Source organism: Diabrotica undecimpunctata, chromosome 9 (assembly GCF_040954645.1).
Source record: "Diabrotica undecimpunctata isolate CICGRU chromosome 9, icDiaUnde3, whole genome shotgun sequence".
Classification (NCBI taxonomy): Eukaryota; Metazoa; Arthropoda; class Insecta; order Coleoptera; family Chrysomelidae; genus Diabrotica; species Diabrotica undecimpunctata.
Window position 1 is genome coordinate 128,478,978 of NC_092811.1, and position 20,428 is coordinate 128,499,405.

At 33.9% G+C, this 20,428-nt stretch overlaps 1 protein-coding gene across 1 annotated transcript in view; it reads right to left on the reverse strand.

The window, feature by feature from the left end:
* The window catches only part of Dscam1 (Down syndrome cell adhesion molecule 1), a 501,009-nt gene that overhangs the window by 383,889 nt on the left and 96,692 nt on the right, over positions 1-20,428 (reverse strand). The window lies entirely within an intron of this gene.

The window sequence follows — 20,428 nt, forward strand, 5'->3', positions numbered from 1 at the left end:
ATCAGAAGGCAAGGGGAACTTCTACTGCATTAAAGGTTCATTAGAACGTCCTAAGACATTCACAGAGAATCCGATACCGATCATAGACTTTAGAAACCAAGATCAGGCAGAGAAGTTTTAACTTACTTAGAGTGCGAGGCTTCCCAGGTCGTTAGTATGCCAAATCCTCGTATAAGAAAAGCGTTTAGGGTTAAACAAGAGAAAAGTCTAATATCATTCGAAACCTGGAACGTTAAGAGTATATATCAGTCAGGAAAGCTTGACAATGACTACCTTATGACGTTTCAATTTCTTCAAATTGAAAACCTTTTACGAGACTGTATTTTCAGTTAATCCTCTGTCTAGATATTGTTTTTATCGCTTCGAATAAATCAAATGTATGTACTTAAAAATTCTATTTTCTTAATAAATTATGTTTGGGGTGGAGTATTCATAATTTCCCGTGCACACTTGCACGGTTCTTTCTTAATTTAGTCTACTTGAGAGCGATCTTACATAATCACAAAAAGCATTATTTGAGGCAGGTGAAGAAATACTACAGCCTATATCAAGAAAAGATGTACAAAAAACAGGAATGTTTCGATGAAATATTATTAACTTTTTGTATGAAGTCGATGAGATGTACCTAAAAACTAAGTTTCGTTAGGGGGCTACGTGGGTTACACGTTTGGCTCTACAGTTCAGTTTTCTGGGTGTAGATTTTTTTTGTAAATTTCGATTTATCTAATTCTCTCTTAATTAGGGTTTCCCTTTACTTCAATTTTTATAATTTATTATTATTGTTGATAGGTCCACTAAAACGTAGAAATTTTGAAGAAATAAAATGAGGAAAGTGTCGAATTACTACCGCCAAAGACTTGCATCTGCAAGATCTTTAGTGCTGTTTAGAAAAATCTTTATTTTATACAATTTCGTATTTTTTAAATTAACTCATTACTCGAACATCGCTCTGAAAAAACGCGCTCCTAATTAAATAATGATTGCTTAGTCGTTAATAGGCCTAATTCAGTTATTATTAGAACTAACAAGTTCGTACGAATGAACGCCCTACGTCCCCCAACCCGCATAATGAATACTTGTCACAAGTTAATCACGTAGATTATCGCTTTGTAACTTCTATTAGAACCAATTTTCTTAATTTGGGGAAGTTTTATTAAATCTTTTCGATAAATTATTCGAATTTTATTAATTGTGGTTTTGTTTTTTTTTTGTTTAATGTGTAAATCAAAATTGCATCACCATCTTTGATAGTCGGTTGTTCTACGTTTAAAAATTAATTCCTGGATGAGTTAATTTTATTGATCACTGACTCATTGATAGTTGAATAAAATGTCAATAGCCGACTCATAGACTACACACCGAGTGTTTTTAAAATCCTAATCAAGAAATAGCAAAAAAAAAAATAAATGAGAGGAAAGTGCGATGAAATGGAGATGTAATATCTAGACACGACTTATTTAAAGATTGACTTATAAAGATTTATAAATTGACTTATAAAGACTTATACATTGTACAGATGCAATATCGTTATCAAGCAAATTGCTGAGAAATCACTAGAGTATAATAGACCAGCATTTCTGTGTCTGATTGACCTAAAGAAAGCGTTTGACAGAGTAAGACTCAAAGATGTACTCATTGAGCCCCATGCTCTTCAATTTAATCATGGATGAAATCATCAAAAGCGTTAACAAAGGAAGAGGATAGAGAATGGGAAACAAAGAAATAAAAATACTCTGTTACGCAGACGACGATTGATAGCCCAAGATGAAGATAGTCTGCAAAGACTGGTCCACAGATTTAACATAAAAGCAAAAGAATTTAATATCACAATCTCATCTCAGAAACTACAACAATAGTAGTCAGCAAAGAACCAACCAGATGTAAATTAGAAATTGATGGCATCAGTATGGAACAAGTAATGGAAATAAAATACCTGGAAATTATTCTGTCCAGTTATGGAGACCTGGACAAACAAGTGAGAGATCAAGTACAAAAAGCAAGTAGACTGGCAGGATGCCTTAATAATACTATATGGCTAAACAGACACATTATCACTGAGATGAAGTCAAGAATTTATAAAGCCAGTTTAAGACCAATAATGACATATGCCTCAGAAACAAGACTCGGCACAGCCACAACGCAAAGGCTACTGGAAACGGCAGATATGAGAGTACTGAGAAGAATTACAGGAAATAAAATTAAAATGAGCTGGGAGATCGAAAGAGAAGTGAAGACATTAGAAGAAAATGTAACCTAGCGTATAAATGAATGGATACAAAATAGAAAAAAAGAATGGAATAACCACATAAGCACGGGGAGGAGACCCGTGTCGTCAAATTAGCAAGAGATAAGTTACCAATCGGCAGAAAAAGTATCGCCCGATCGAAAAGTATCGATAAGTAATCCGCCAATGAACAAGCAGAATTGCTTATAAAGAGGAAGAAGAAGAAAAAAGTAAAAGTAGTGACCAGCACATTTAGAAATCGTGTTCTTGCTGTATTAGTTGACAATACCAAAAAAATCATTGTTAATGAGAACGAAATAAAAAAAGAATGTCAACTGTATATTTATATCAGACTTGTTAGACGATGGCAGAAATAATAACACTGAATTCTACCAAAATTGTACTAAAGGTCCAAAAACTATGAAATCAGAGGAAGAACACGCTATAAAAAATGCTAAAATTAGGAAAGCTCGTGGTCCAGATGATCCACCAACTGAGTTGCTGAAGCTAATAGATGAAGATAATATAAGCGTAGTAGTAAAACGTTGTAATGCAATATATAACACTGATTCTCACAGAATGTCTCAAGTTTATCTTTATCGCAATATATAAAAAACAATGCTAGGAAATGCTCAGAGTATCGATTAATTATCCTAATAAGGTACACTCCTAAGATTTTCCTAAGAAAACTTCACAAGAGAATAAGGCGCAAATGCGAAGATAACTGTCCTTACGGACCAACTAGATCCACACTTAAAAATAAAACGCAGAATAGCAATGACTACAACCACTTTTCTAAAATTGAAGACATTTCTTTGCAATAACCATCTTATGGGGCAGAAGTTTGGATCGAATTGAAGCATTAGAAATGTGGATTCATAGACGGATGTTGAAGATACCTTCGACGACAAGAAAAACTAGCGAGGAAGTACTAAGGAGGGTCAAAGAAGATAGTTTTAAACAGCGAAAAATATCTTATCTTGAACATACATTGAAGGTAAATCTATAGGTAATAGAATTCTACACCTCATTTTTAAAGCAAAATATAAGGTTGGATAGGTGCAGGAAGAAAACGGGTTTCTTGGCTAAAAAACATTCGTGAATGGACTCGATATCAAATTAGGTGAAGACAATTATTCCATGTTGTAGAAAAAGAAGAATTATTCCATATGGCAGGTTTGGTACGTGAAGAAAAAGAAAAAGGAAATTCCAAAAAACGGATGAAAAATAAATACTGCTGGAATCAATTCAAAACTATCATGTAGAAAACGAGAAAAAATATAAAATTTTTACTAAACGGAAAAAAGAATAGATTAACGATGAAATCTTGAGGCAGAAGCCTAACAAGATAACACAAAAAAATAGATAAATAGAATAACACAACCCAATTAATGAGGAAATTAGAACAAGAATCCGCAAAAGAAAAATGATACACCCAATGTCTTGATAGTTGCAATACTTCTACAGAGAGGGATATGCCCTCCTACAAGCCATCCTGCAGTGAAAAATATTTAGAACGCAAGGTCCTGGAAGAAGAAGGACATATCCTGGTTAAAGAACCTCAGGACCTGGTTTAACAGAACATCAGTGCAGCTTTTCAGCGATGCTGCAGATAAGATAAATATTGCCGTGATGATCGCTAACATTCGTCACGGATAGGCACATCAAGAAGAATGTCTTGAAATAAAAATGCTGTAAGTACTACACGTATTCTAATTTCTTTGCTCAATTTACATTACAACCAAGATAGGTTATATTGTTGGTTCTCTTCAGTTGTCCTCCATAAGCTTCTGGTTGTATTGGAGTTTTACTGACGATCATCACCTTTGTCTTTATGGTGTTTAGCTTTGGTCAATATTTATCACAAGTTGTGGTCATCCAATAAGTCATATATTGAAATTCTTCGTAACTATTTGCAATTAATACGGTGTCATCCTCGTATCTTAAATTATCAATATTGATGCCATTAATTTTGGTACCACATTGAACACTATTCAATGCTATATCGAAAACAAACTCCGAATAGATGTTAAATATTAATGGGGACAAAATGCAGCCCTGTCTTACTCCTCTTCGTATTTAAAGTCTACAGGAAAATCCCGGCCAATACGTAGGTCTTTATCATCAATACCTACCTGCTGAAGAATGGATTCTTCTTCTAAATGTGCCTATCTTCTAGAAATGTTGGCGACCACATTGATCCATCTTATTGTATTCACAGCAGCTCGAAATAGATCAGTTGACGTTAGACCAGTCCACTTCCTAAGATTGGCCAGCCAGGATATACGTCTACGTCCAAGACCTCTCTTACCCTCAATCATGCCTAGTAGAATCAACTGTAGAAGAATGGCTATCATTTCAATATGTTTTACTTAAAGGCCTTCTCAAAATCAATAAAACACATAAAAAATAGATGGCCGACATCACTGGATCTCTGTACCATAATCTGAATACTGAATAGTACTTCTCTGGTTCCAAGGTTATTGCGAAACCCAATCTGCGAGTCATTAAGTTGTTCTTTTATTTTTTTTTGTATATTTTTGAGTGCAAAATTCGAAGAAGTGTTTTTAAAACATGGCTCAACCTGATGGTTCGGTAGTCACTGCATCTTTTCGCATTTGCATTTTTAGAAATCGTCACAAAACTCAACAACAGCTAATCCGTTGGTATATAGCCAGTTTCATAAATTTTATTAAAAAGATAAAGGAGAGATCTTTTACCACAAGTGTTTCTATTGCAGCTCTTATTTAAGTCCTTTTGATTCTTAAATTTGTGTCTTTTGTCCATTAGATCCCAATCTCATCGTTCACACACTGTTGCTTTTTTCGATTGTTAACATTTAAGTTTGGACTTAAATTGTATTGCGCACTTAAATAGTATACTGCATTTTATAATAATGTTTGTATATTTTTTTAATTATGGTAGTACACTTGTTGACTACCAAACATAGAACAATGATATTTACTAATGACATGTATTTATCGACGCATAATAAATTACGGCATATCAGGAAGAAGCAGAACAATGCATATGCCCGCTATATTAGTAAAACAATACGGCTTGCGTACTTCCAGAACGGTGAACCGTTAAAAATTCGATTTCATATCACCATTTTTGTTTGCTGATAACTGATCCATATTATAATATAATAAAAACTGGCTTACGATCATCGATACTGAGAAATTCTTGTTTATATAAATAAAGGTTATCTATAGATTCAGTTTTTTTGTGTTTGTGGTAATTAACTGCGATTTAATTTTATTACTATCAACAATTGTATATTGTTTACAATATGTTCAGTTCAAAGAAATTAATTGTTAGGGAATTTTGTTTCAATTTATGAACATCTACCAGGCGAATGTTATAAATATCCGTTGGGCATTTGTGGTGGATAGATATATCAATATAATATCAATATCAAAGATATATTCAAGTTTATTGGTTTAATATAAATAATGAATGTACTTCTTTGGCCTGGATAACCTGGACTTTCATCTTTATTAAATAAAAGATTGTTGTCCCATTCATTTATTCACGTGGACATTGCTTTATATACCGATGACCAAAAAAAATGCAACACTTTGTATACAGTTATTTATTTGGATCAAAAGGGCTTTTTTGTAAGTTTTTACGTCTCAAGAAGAACAGTTAGTCAACGATTACTTGGAATGGCAATGAGAGCTTACCGTTCGCTTTTGGTGTTACTTTTGACACCAGAGGCTAAGGCTCTAGAATGGTGCAGAGCTCGGCAAAACTGGAATGGCCAATGGAATTTTGTCTGCTTCACTGATGAATCTAGGTTTTGTTTGGGTGGCTCTGATGGGCGCATAAGGGTAAAATGTGTTCGATGTGAGAGACGAAATGTAGACTTGGCTGTTGAACGCCATTCAACAAGATAACCAAGCATTATGGTATGGGGTGCTATATTTTTGGGAAGCAGATCACTTCTAGTTCTTATTAACGGCACTCTGGCGATATATTAGTGAAGTATTGCAACCGAATTTACATGCCTGCCTACAAACCATTCCAAATATGATCTTTCAACAGGTTACGCAAAGTCTGCATAAAAAAAGTCTGCAGACAAAGACAAAGAGCTGCTTGGAGAACCTTCTGTGAGGAAATCGAAGATTTCCCGCAGGCTTCCAGGCTACAAAAAGCGCTCTCAAAGGAACCACATCGGCATGTCGGCATACTAACGAAGGAAGATGGAAACAAAACTTCCAACCTTCGCGAAAGTGTTAAGGTACTGATGAAAACACACTTTCCCGGTTCTAGTGTCTCAACAGCACCAAACTGGATGGAAGAAGCAATCATACCCTCAATAAACGACTGGCATCTCGCCAGAACAATGATTAATGAGGAAAAGGTAAAATGGGCCATATTGTGCTTCACCCCTTTCAAATCAGCATGGCCTGACGGCATATATCCAGCCCTACTACGGTGGTGACTGGATATCCTTCTGCAGCACTTCGTGGAAATATTCAGAGCCTTGGTTCTGAGATATATTCCTAGGAAAGGGAGAGAACTACGTGTGGTCTTCATACCAAAACCAGGTAGGATGGACTACACTTTCCGATCTTTTAGCTTTCCGACCAATTAGCCTAACATCCTTTCTGTTGAAAACGATGGAAAGGCTATGCGAGAGGTACATAAGGGATGAAGTTCTGGTCCATAACCCACTTCACCCAAATCAACATGCATATACTTCGGGAAGATCTACCGATTCTGCACTGCATCATGTAGTGGAAAGAATTGAAATATCTCTGGATAATAAAGAATCCACCCTAGGTATATTCATAGACATTGAGGGAGCGTTTGATAAAACCACATTCCCAACCATCACCCAACAGCTCAACGTCAGGAATGTTCCCCTGGCCGTAAGCGAATGGATATTCAGTATGCTCTTTAATAGAGCAATAAGCATAAGTGTAGAAGACGTTTCTGTTAGAGGCATGGTTACGAGCGGGTGTCCACAGAAAGGGATGCTATCACCACTACTCTGGAACATAGTTCTAGATACCCTGGTTGACCAACTCAGCAGCAAAGGTTTCTACACAATAGCCTATGCAGACGATATTGCTGTCCTGCAAAGGACAGGAAGGATCACAAGTTGCTCTCTGACTAATAGAAACATGGTGCAAGGAGCACTCACTATCTATAAATCCTAAGAAAACAGAGATGGTCCTCTTTACCAGGAAAAGAAGAATCACGGACTTAATACACCCAAGGATTCTAAACTACAGTCTAAATTTTAGATGGTAGAGCTAAAAGAGCATATATTGCCTATGAGCAATGTCGACGAATGGTCGGACGCACACTACATAGGTCTACACTGCTGTCATTAGGCCAATGCTAACTTACGGAGCTATTGCTTGGGTACCAAAAGTGCTACAGGCACCAGCGATTAACAAACTAAACCATATTTAGCGGATGGCTTGCATAAATATAGCAGGTGTCATGAAAACAACACCAACTGCTGCAATGGAGATGATCAAATTTGTATATTATAATGTATACTTTCATAAATATTTGTCCTTGTAGGTTTTGCATTTTTTTTGGCCACCAGTATATCTTTATTACAATTAGAATCCTTACGCTTACCAGAAAAGGAGCTATACTACAGTCAAAACCGTGTATGATGGCCGTTTTATGATTAAAATCTGATAACTTTATTACTAGTGGACGAGGTAAGCGAAGATATCTTTTAGAAAGTCTTTATGTATAACATTTTACTGCTCTGTTGTATCAATCAGCACTGCTTAATAAGTTTTCGTTTTAATATATTATTGCAATAGTACGGAATATATCGTAATTATACAGTGAATTTACTAACAAACGCGTTTTAGCAATTTTTGTTTAATTTATTGTTGTAACATACTTACATAATGTAGATTTACCAAATAATCAAAGTTATGCCTTTACAAGAACATATTATTAGAAAAATGGTTCCTTAAATGTGACTATAATATTAAATGATGCTTAAGCTCCTTGTTACAGGTATAAAAACTTTATATAAACACCATTTTGTGTTTTACCATTTTGTGGCAATAATCAATGTCTTCTGAATTTATTGCCACAAAATGGTCGCATTGGTCCTGTAGTGATTCTATCTTAAGTTAATTTTTTCCTGTTCTGATGTAGCTGCACCGTACTGAGGACGATAAAATAGTCAAAAATATGTATTTACGTACGGTTGCCTTACATATTTTTTATCTATTTTCCTTTAATATTGTATTTAATATGTTTATTATACTTTAATACTAAACATCTGTTTTTCTGCTTGTTTTGCAGTCTAGAAACCCCGTGCTCTAGATTTTTCGCTGTATGCATTTTTTCCATTCTTTACATCACAACTAATTATGCTTTTTACACCCTTCACACGTATTCATGCGTGCTATTTTCAGGCTGCTATTCAGGCACAAAGCAGCGACATGCTATACGAAGAATAACACTTGTCTATTTAGGTCATGAAGAGGGTTCAGACTGAGTAATACTTATATGGAGATGATAGTGTGCAGAGTATTTAGCAATGAATGAACTAGCAATAATTAGAAGCTCTCCGGGGAGTATACAAAGTGTTTCGATAATATTTTTATTTTTTACTCGAGGCTGAACAGAAACGTTCCAAAAATATGACACACTGGATATTGTTTTCCAGTGATAAGGAATAAAAAAATTGAAAGACGTCGTCTTATCAAATACAGGGTGTTTCAAAAAAAGGTAACCCCGTCTCTAGAGTAGGTAAAAACCTGAAAAATAATTGGGGTTTGCTTAGTAAAAAATTTTTGTAACGCCATCCGTTTTCAAGATACACGGCGTTGAAGAAAAAAAATTTTTACGCATTTTTTACGATTTTGCCGAAACTACTGGCAACATTGTAATGAAATTTTATACGAATATGTTTTGGAAGCTGATACATCCCATGAATTTGTTTTTATATCTGATTCTCATAGAGGGCGCTAGTTACACGGATCGTACTAAATATTAGTCAATATAACTTTTTTAAGAGTATAATTATTAATCAAAATTTCAAGTAAACTTAAACATCATTCAATTTTAAAAAGGTATTCTTGGTAAAACTCGATACTGTGTACCGTTTTCGGAATATTTTGATTTGAAAATTATGAAGTAATAATTGATGCTGGTAGTAATGATAAAGTTCTAATAGGTATACCTCTATTTTCTCCAAGTGTGCCATGGACATCTGACATTTATTGATTGTTATGACGATAAATCAACAATAATTAGAGTTTTGAAACCTTGTTATTTGTAAAATCAAATCAAAATTTACTCAAATGTTGAATACACTGACATGTTATTAACCTTAGGCGAATGTTTAGGATGTTCTAGTGCAGTTGTGACACGTTATGCAGAAAAGTTTCCTAGAAGAAACTTACCAAGTAAAAAAACATTTAGAGCCGTTGAACGACGTTGTCGAGAAACTGGGAATGTGAGACCAAATAAAATAAATTCTGGTAGACCAAGAACAACAAGAACAATTAATAAAGAAAATAATATTTTAAATTTACTTGATCAAGATCCAACAGTTAGCGTAAGGAATATAGCAAGACAAACAAATACTTCTTCTTCAAGTACTTGGCGGATACTGAAAGAACAGCAATTACATCCTTATCATTACAGACAAGTCCAAGAGCTCTTGCAAGATGATCTACCGGTTAGAGTGGATTTTTGTGAAACATTGCAACAAAGGACAGTCCACAATCCAAATTTTTGCATTCTTTTTACGGACGGGGCCACCTTTACTATGTTTAACTCCCATAATGCACACTACTGGTGTGATGAGAATCCACGAGTCAAAAGGGTATCACATTACCGACACTCATTTAAAGTTAATGTTTGGGCAGCAACTTTAGGTAACAAATTAATAGGTTATCATATTCTACCTGGAAATTTAAATGGTGATATGTATCTTGATTTTTTTCCTTATTCCTTATTCGAGATATTAGAAGATTTAACGCTAAACGAGCGAAGATCTTTATTTTTTATGCACAATGGAGCTCCACCACACTTTGATAGAAGGTGTCGTAATTGGTTGAGTAATCATTTTCCGAATCGATGGATTGGTAGAGGCGCAGAAGCTCCGATTCATTGGCCTCCTCGGTCATGCGATTTTAACCCTTTGGACTACGCAGTTTAGTCGTATATTAAGGAAAAAGTCTATGCTACAGCGGTAAATTCACGCCAAGAATAGGAAGAAAGAATTCAACGTCAATTTAATGACATCATAATTGATCCCCTACCGTTTAGAAAGTTAATGGAATCTTTAGAAAGAAGAATAGAGTTGTGTATTCGCGAAAACAGAGGGCATTTTAAACACTTACTGTAATTGAATTTTATTTTATGTTCTTAGTCATTAATTTAATTTTCTTCTTGTGAGTTTTGTTTAATGACTAACTATTTTATACCAGCATCAATTATTACTTCATAATTTTCAAATCAAAATATTCCGAAAACGGTACACATTATCGAGTTTTACCAAGAGTACCTTTTTCGTGTAAAATTGAATGATGTTTAAGTTTACTTGAAATTTTGATTAATAATTATACTCTTAAAAAAGTTATATTGACTAATACTTAGTACGATCCGTGTAACTAGCGCCCTCTATGAGAATCAGATATAAAAACAAATTCATCGGATGTATCAGCTTCCAAAACATATTCGTATAAAATTTCATTACAATGTTACCAGTAGTTTCGGCAAAATCGTAGAAAATGCGTAAAATTTTTTTTTCTTCAACGCCCTGTATCTTGAAAACGGATGGCGTTACAAAAATTTTTTACTAAGCAAACCCCAATTATTTTTCAGTTTTTTACCTACCCTAGAGACGGGGTTGCTTTTTTTTGAAACACCCTGTATATAGAATGAAAATAAGACTGTTGAAAAATAACAAAAATCTTATTAAATATTATCTATTTAATCCATCCTATCCCGTACAAAATAAATAACTGTATAATCAGTAAACATTTGTATTTTACACTTTTTTACATTAACTTTGTTTATGTAGAGAATAAACAAAGTAGGTGCCAGTACAGTTCGCTGTGGCACACGTATTGATCTTTAAGCACTCGACACAATATTCTTTAAACCATTTCAATATGGTACTTCCAAATCTATATTTTTTAAATTTAAATAACAACAGTCCAACGAGCTGTTTTGTAGTCCAAGAAAACAACACCGATTGTTGAACAGAATTGTCTGTAGGTCTCTGGAAACTCTGTCATATGCCTTCTCAAGATCAATAATTACCATGTAAGAAATTCTGACAAAATTACGTAGGTCCAAAACAGAATATTTGGAATGTTCTTTTAAAAATGTCATTTCCAATGCAAGTAGTAAAATTATATAAGGATGGATGAAATAGAGAGACGAGCAGAATGCTGTGTGATAGAAAGTTACCAATATAACGAAAAGGTAAGTTTAATAAGACTACCGTGAGACCAATTATGATTTGTGGTACTGAATTTTGAGCAGTAAAAAATAATTTTAGCGCGGAAATACCAAATTACATTGTCGAAATAAAAGACAGAAATTGTTATATCTTGGAATGTCAGTTGAAATTTCAGATTTTATTATATCCTTGTACAAGAATAGATGGACTTACTTAAAAATAAATGAGACACTTTTAGCGCCAAGGCTAACGAATATAGGTATACCACAGGGTAGTATTTTAAGTCCACTTCTTTTTTCGTTGTATAATATAGATCTAGAACAGATAGTACCTTCACACTCTAATATATTGCAGTTTGCAGATGATGTTGTGTTGTATACCTCCCATACTACCCTTGACATTTGTAGGCGTCAACTCGAATCTACACTAGATTGTGTAAGAAGTTATTACCATTGTCTAGGCTTATCAATATCAACTACAAAGACTGAAATTTGTTTTTTTTCCAAAAAACGCCAAACTCCCCAAGGTAACTTTAAATTAGGAAAAAGAGAATTTCCAATCAAAAATTGTGTAAAATATCTAGGCACATATTTGGATCGTAAACTGTTATGGAAGGATCAAATTCATTCTATTATAAAAAAATAGGAAAACTCCATGAATATCCTTAGAGCATTTTGTAAAACCAATTGGGGAGCTGACCCGAATATTGCATTGCTATTTTATCGCTCAATGATTCGACCAATTTTCGATTATAGTTGTCATTTATATGGGTCTGCGTCAACAGGACATCTTAATAAAATTGAAACCCAAAAGAATAAATGTTTGAGGCTATGTCTTGGTTACTTAAAATCTACTCCTATTAGTATTATTGAAATTGAAGCTAAAGAGCCACCCCTTACACTACGCAGACAGTTTTGTACAGATAAGTTTGTAGCTAGAGCTATATCAAAAAACTCCAGCTATTTAAAAAATATTCGTAACTTGAATATATTAGACTTAAGCCATAAATATTGGCGTAACAAAAAAACTCCCATATACGTTGAAAGTTATAGAAAACTAACAATATTTGAAGAACAATCGTATCAAAATAAAATACCACCAATTTATACACAACCTCCTAAGACTCTCTTCTCTAAGATAATAGAAAGATATTATATGGATTCAAATCTTCCAGGAAGTATGATCAATAAAATAATTAAAGATAAGTGGCATGCATTTCAATATATTTTTACTGGCGGCTCTAAAATTCAAAATAAAACGGGTTGTGCAATATATCACTGGAATTCTGATTACAAAGAATCATGTCGATTGCCCAATGAAGCTTCAATATATACTGCCGAACTATCAGCTTTATTTCTTGCGTTAAAATATATAGCCTCTATTGGTATGAATAATTATATCATTTTGACTGATTGTAGAAGCATTATGGACAAACTCACTTCTATCAAAACCACAAAAAATCTAAACCATATTGAGATAGAAATAAAGAAGTTACATTATGATATTATTTCCGCAGGTAGCTCGATTATTATTTGTTGGGTAAAAGGACACTCTGGAATATTAGGAAATGAAGAAGTCGACAAATTAGCTAAATCTGCAGCTTTAACCAAACATAATATAAACAACATACTTCTTCCAGTAGCAGACATAGATAATATCAGTAGAAACAACTGCAAACAAAGATGGCAAAGAAATAAAAGACACTAATCAAATTTCTCTATGGCTATTATTTCGCGTTATTCCTGAAAGATTAAATAATATATGTAATTTAACCTCAAAAAAGTCGTATTTATTTTAATAATAATAAATATTCTACTTTACTCTACGTACTTTAATATTCTCGACATATTTTTGTCTGAGCTAAGAAAGACCTCAATCTGCGCTGTAGAAAAATCAAGGCACCCACTTCCCATAATTGAGTCTTATTGAGTAATCACCGCATAAATTTATTTATAAATAGACCCAAATAAAGTTATCAGCTTGATTGCCGACGACGGCTTACGCTTATATTAAACCAGGTCCTGGTCAATAGACGGTAATGTAGTCAAATCGGTCGAGATTTATAAAAGGCAATTGTTCTAACAACGTTAACGTCCCATGAATAATACACTATAACGAGATTAAGCTTCAATTGTTTTGTCAATATTGGATTTGTAATATCGTAAAGAATGGCTCCACCTGTTACAAGCTACAACGGATTACCTATTTATCGGTAAAAATAGATTAATCGTATTTATTTGTTATTACGGTCACGTTTTATCATATTATTAGGGACATTATTTATATTTTGACCCAAATAATGATACAAAATAATTGATCAGTGTTGAATATTCACAGAAACGAGAAATACAAAAATAATATATATGACTTACTGTAACCACTCTTGTAAAATTTATACAAATGGCTCAAAATCGTCTGCTGGTGTCGGCAATGCCATTGTACATAGACAATATTCAGGATTATTCTCAGTACAAACTAAAATCAGATTGGTCAATATTTCCAGCTGAATTGGATTGGATAATTAACAGCACATTTAGAAGGGTATAATAATTTTATACGACTCACAGACCGTTCTCCTCGCGTTAGGACACTTCTCAACCACATATATACCAACAGACTAATTGTAGATGCGCTTAAAAAGCTAAGGCTCAACAACCTCTCTTCCTGTTGACATACAGCAATCTCTAATCCCTCGTGTAGAGTCTTCCAGAACACCTCGAATATATGGCCTACCCAAAATTCTCAAACCCGGTATTCTTCTACGTCCCTTTGTGCATACAACTGCCCTACACAACCATTGGCCAAAACTCTACAACCTCTCGCCGAAAATGCTTCACCCTTCGTCAAAAACTCTTTTACCCCATCAACAAACACTTTCATCTCTTGTCCGATCAATCAAAGACAACATTCCAAATTAGCAACACGGAGTATGAAATTCCTTGTGCAGACTGTCCCCGATCTTATATATTATATAGGTCAAACAAATCGTAGAATCCAAAATAGGATTTATGAACATTCCATTTCTGTTCGCAATTCCGATTCAATTTCAGCTCTAGGTCAACACCATCTTCATACAGATCACAACATTGATTTTGAAAACTCCAGAACCATAGCCCCCATTCGCTTCTATAAACCAAGAATTATCTGAGAAGCCATAGAAATTGAAAAAAAGGCCAAATTGTCTCAACAAAAGAGATGACGGCATCCGGTTACCTTCGACATGAAGACCTCTCATAAAGAAAATATCATCCGCTCGATCATTTAATCAAAAACCCGCCATCAGAAACGTTCGCGTCAATCCCCACGTCAACCTCCGCCCAAACCACGTCACCATGGACGGTATAAATGAACCGTCCGCTGTTTCCAGTAGTAGTAATGCATTGATTAGTAATCAGTGTAGTAGTGTGTGGGGGTTCGGGAGACTGAGATCTCGGAAGCCCTGAAGAAGACATCAAAGATGATATCGAAAGATCGGCGCAGTGGTAATGGACGTGGTTCAACCCGGAAGCCTGTTGAGTTTAATATTAATTCCTGTAATAGTATTAACCTTAGCTTTAGGTTTACCTAAAAAGGGGTAAGACCGTCAATTTAGATTATAATATGTAGTTCATAAGGATACACTTGTGGGAGGGTTATCGGTCACAATTTGGAGAAGAAAAACAAAAGAATCTTGAAACTCTATCCTTTATTGAAGACTTTTATTATATGAATCCATAATACACATCATCATTTCATCTAAAATTAGTTAAATGATCTAAAATCCATAATCAAATCAAAAAATAACTTATAAATTAGCTAGATCCAATAAATCCAGAGCTACCAATAAATTATTTTTTCACGCCACTATAATCGACTGAGATCTTGAGAAAATGTGAATTTATTTCCCAAAAAACTGTTAAAATGCTAATGTACCTTCCGAAACCTTGTGTTGTAATTTATAATCCATAACCAATAAACACCAACCATTGAAAATAACTTGTTTTTCATAATGATCTATATATTTCCACCGCTTCTTCGAAACTTCTTCTTCTTCCATCGAAAATTGTTGTTAAACATTCCTCTAAACGCACTGTAAGCCGAAATTTTCCAAAAAAAAAAGGCAACCATTTGTTTCAATTTATTTGAAGCATATTGAAATATTTTACTGAGTATTTACATACTATAAATTTGGGAAATTAGAAGCAGGTAAATCCTCAAAAGGCATATTTCAAGAAATCTATACAATTGAGTTGCTAAAGTTGTCTAAGTGCCAACATTTATATAAAAATCAAATCAATGTATCTATCTCTAAAGTTATTAGATAGTTATAATTCAAAATTTAAAGAATTAACGTGGAAAGGACAACATTTTCAAATGAAAACTGACTTTGGCTTTTGTTTAAAGTCAAAAATGAAAAAGGAAGACAAACTGAAACTTAAAAAACAGCAAGAAAAACTGTTTGACTAAAAGCCAGACGAGAAAGAACAAAAACATGAAAAACTCATAATACTGAAAAGCGCGTATTTGATGAAGTCCTGACTATTTAATTACCTGACTAGAAACCGACACGTCATAAATAAAAAACATGTAATTTTATGTGCAATCAGTGTGGTATATTCCACAGAAAAAAATAAAATACTCAGTGTACAATTTTATTATTTACTTTTACAATTATTATGATCACTCTGTAGGAAATAATTCTCCTTTGAATGTATACAATACGACTACCATGTTGTTTGTTTTTCACAATGACTAATATGACAACCGACCGTATTTCAGGATTCTTGTCACTCTTCCACGAACTTTAAAGATTACTATTAAACATTCATCCATCTTCCATTGTTATTACCTTGTCAATTGTATTTCGGTTCAAATTAAAATTGATGTTCAGATGAACCATTCAAATTTGACCTTACTCCACACCTTCTCGTTGAATATTTGAAGTTAGACGAGACGTGTCAATGAACGAAAGAACTACAAGACGAACAAGCCGAAGAGGAGGCGTCGTTTTAATGAGAATGCATTCCCGACCTTCTGGATCGGAAGCTACGGGAATGGGAGTGGACGGTGACAACAGGTGGTTCATTTTGTTTAAATATAGTATTTTTCTGTGTTATTTAGGATATTTGGTTGCAGTTGTCAGTTATTTTATAACATGTATATAGTAATGAGTGATATTTTGCAAGTTTTACTAAGTGGTTAGTTAACTGTATGGGTAAATAGCTATTTAACAATAAATATTGACATATTGGCAACAGCATTACCGTTACAGAGTGAGTTTTAGGTATGGAACACCTTAAGTATCTCCGAAACGGCTTGCAGATTTTTATAGATTTTGGTCTTGTGATGCGGCCGATATTATGGCAGTATTTACATTATTGTCAGATCTTCCGTTTTTCAGGAAATCTAATAAACTTTCTTATTTCAAATGGATTACTCTGTATATTTTTTTGCCCTTTAAAGTCATTAAAAAATACTGATTACTTTTAATGTAATCCCTATACCTAAATGCCTTATAGAGTTATAGTGTAATACATTGCCTTAATACATTTATATGGCCATGACTGTGACAATAACAGCTTGTGTAGAAGTCAAGAAGAATCGTGTAATATCTTTAATAATTTATATCCAAACCGAAATTCCATAAGATCTACTGCAATTACATTAGTAAAAAAGTTTGACGAAACTGATTCAGTAAAAGATTTATCTAAATCAGGGCACAGAAAAACTGCTACAACTGAAAACAAATCTTTAGATGTTTGTGTCCAGTGTTAGAAGGCGATCCACATTTGAGCACTAGACAAATATCCAGGGACCTCTCCAGGTAATGAAAATCATACGTGAAAATAAATTCCATCCATACAAAACAAGATTAGTTCAAGAGCTGTCAGATGATGATTTCGATAGACGTGAAGAGTTTGTAGACATACTCGTAATGATGGAAAAGTGTTACAATCAAAACAATTAAAATTTTTAAAGTAATGATTTGCGATGAGGCCACTTTTTTAAATAATGGAAACATAAATCGATATATTTGTAGATACTGGTCACTGGTCACGTAATAATCTCGTTCTATGCGTGAATACCGTACACAGCATCCATAAAAAATTAATGTACGGGCTGGAATAATAAGCGATAAAACACTTGGTCCCTGTTTTATTGAAGGAAACTTAAATGGTCCATTGTATTTAGATTTATTAAAAAATACATATAAGTTAGCATAAGTAAGTTTTTTCAATTCAATTTTAATGTAGAAATTTCTGTAACTTCTTATAACTGAAATATTTAATGAAATATACAAGGCAGGAAAAATACCAGTAGACTGGCTCAATCGGAGTTCGTAAAATTGCCCAAAAAACCAGCAGCAAACGTTTAAGAAGACTATAGGACCATAAGCCTAATGATGATCTTGTATTTCTTGACTGTTGTATTGAAGATGTGTTTGTAGTTTGTCTTCTGTCTCGGCGATTAATGCGGCGTCGCCTGCACAACATATCTGGATTTCTTTGTTCCCCATTCTGTAACCTGTACTAATTTTGTGAGGGTATATTTCCTGACTGTGAATTTTTAAATATAAGCTTTTTTAATTTTTTGGTTTGTCGGTCTGTTATAAATGAAACACTTAATGATCACTTAAAATAGACAGACATAGCGCAGACATAAAATATAAATTGTATTAAGTAATGTTTATACCATAAATTAATTGAAAATGGCAAAGATATTCGAAATGTTTAAGCAATAATTAAGTGTTTTACTTATAACAGAACGAAAAATCCAGGAATTAAAAAAGGGTATAGTATCTCAGGCACTTCACTTTCTTCATCTCGCTGAGTACCCCAGCTACCAACAGCTTTCCTCTGGTCATAAAAATGTGCCTACCAAGACAGCAAAAGATGAACCCTCAAAAAAGACGGTCCAAACTCGGAAGACGATTAGAATTAGTTTATTGTCATTAAAGTTTACTATTCTTCTCATCTGATAGTTGTATTTGTAGGTAGTCAGCTTGTTCTTCTGTGTTTCAAATTTTAAATTTTTGAAATTTCGGCCCACCTTTCTAATTTTGATGGATTGATTTGTCCAATAAATATCTTCCTTATATACGAAAATGGTTGCGTTTCGATTTAATTTGAGTTTCTTACCACTCCCTGACACGTGTTTCTGGGTCTTCCCGTCATCAGAGAGAGCTTGTAAGAAAACTCAAACTAAACCAAAACGCAACGACTACTCGGCAATTATAGAAAAAATAATTACCAGAATATGCTACTAGAGACATCTAGTGATGAAAGATGAAGTTAAATGTGTCGATAGCAATTAAAGTAAATTGTATACTCACGCTTAATCAAGCCATTAAGAGCGATGCTGGGAATATTTATATTCCACTATGCATCAACAATTTACCCATATAAATTACCATCTTTCTTGTACTCATTGCGTCGAGTAAGAACGATAAATATACGAAAATGGTTGCGTTTCGATTTAATTTGAGTTTCTTACCACTCCCTGACACGTGTTTCTGGGTCTTCCCGTCATCAGAGAGAGCTTGTAAGAAAAGTCAAACTAAACCAAAACGCACCGACTACTCTGGCAATTATAGAAAAAGTTACGTTAAGCGTGAGTATACAATTTACTTTAATTGCTATCGACACATTTAACTTCATCTTTCATCACTAGATGTCTCTAGTAGCATATTCTGGTAATTATTTTTTCTATAATTGCCAGAGTAGTCGGTGCGTTTTGGTTTAGTTTGAGTTTTCTTACAAACTCTCTCTGATGACGGGAAGACCCAGAAACACGTGTCAGGGAGTGGTAAGAAACTCAAATTAAATCGAAACGCAACCATTTTCGTATATTTATCGTTCTTACTCGACGCAATGAGTACAAGAAAGATGGTAATTTATATGGGTAAATTGTTGATGCATAGTGGAATATAAATATTCCCAGCATCGCTCTTAATGGCTTGATTAAGCGTGAGTATACAATTTACTTTAATTGCTATCGACACATTTAACTTCATCTTCCGTATATTTGAATCGTTCTTTTCAGAAACAACATAAGTCAATTTTTGGCAATATTGACATTTCTTCATAAATCCGTTTTTTATATATGTCAACGCACCTTTCTAAGCAGAAACGACATCGACTGATGTTGTTTAAGCGAGGAATTGTCTTTTGTAAACAAAAATATCAATATCTGGTTGGTATTGGCTACAATAAATGGCACGAATAATGATCTGAATTTAGAAAAAAGTAAAAAAAGAGGTAAAAAAGACTAAGAAAGCGAGGCTCTGTGGGGAAGAATATGAAAATTATAAAGGTAATGTTGTACCTGCAAGAAAACCAACAGAAGACTATCGGTAAATTTTAAGGTTAAGATAGTTTTAAAACGTAAAATTATTATATATTTTTTGTAGTTGTCGCTTGAAGTGCTTTGAAAAAGTTAATCGGATGTAAGGGCTCTTTCACGATATGCAAAAAAACAAGGAATGTTTTACACCTATCACGAGGGTCAAGCCAGAAAGGGTCCCAATAAAGTTGCTTCATTTCTTATGGATTATATCACGTCTGTGCCTACTGCTGTAAAACATCTTCACTTATTTTATGACAGCTGTGACGGTTAAAACCGGAATCATACTGTAATGAGATTTCTATTTTCGTTAGTAGATACTGGAAGTTTTAAAACCACAAACCAGTACTTTCCATAACGTGGCCATTCCTTTTTGCCAACCGATAGAAACTTTGCGGCAATAAAAAGAGTCAAATAGTGCTCATTATGCAGCGGCCTACTACTGATGCAACTAATGATGATTATTAATTCTT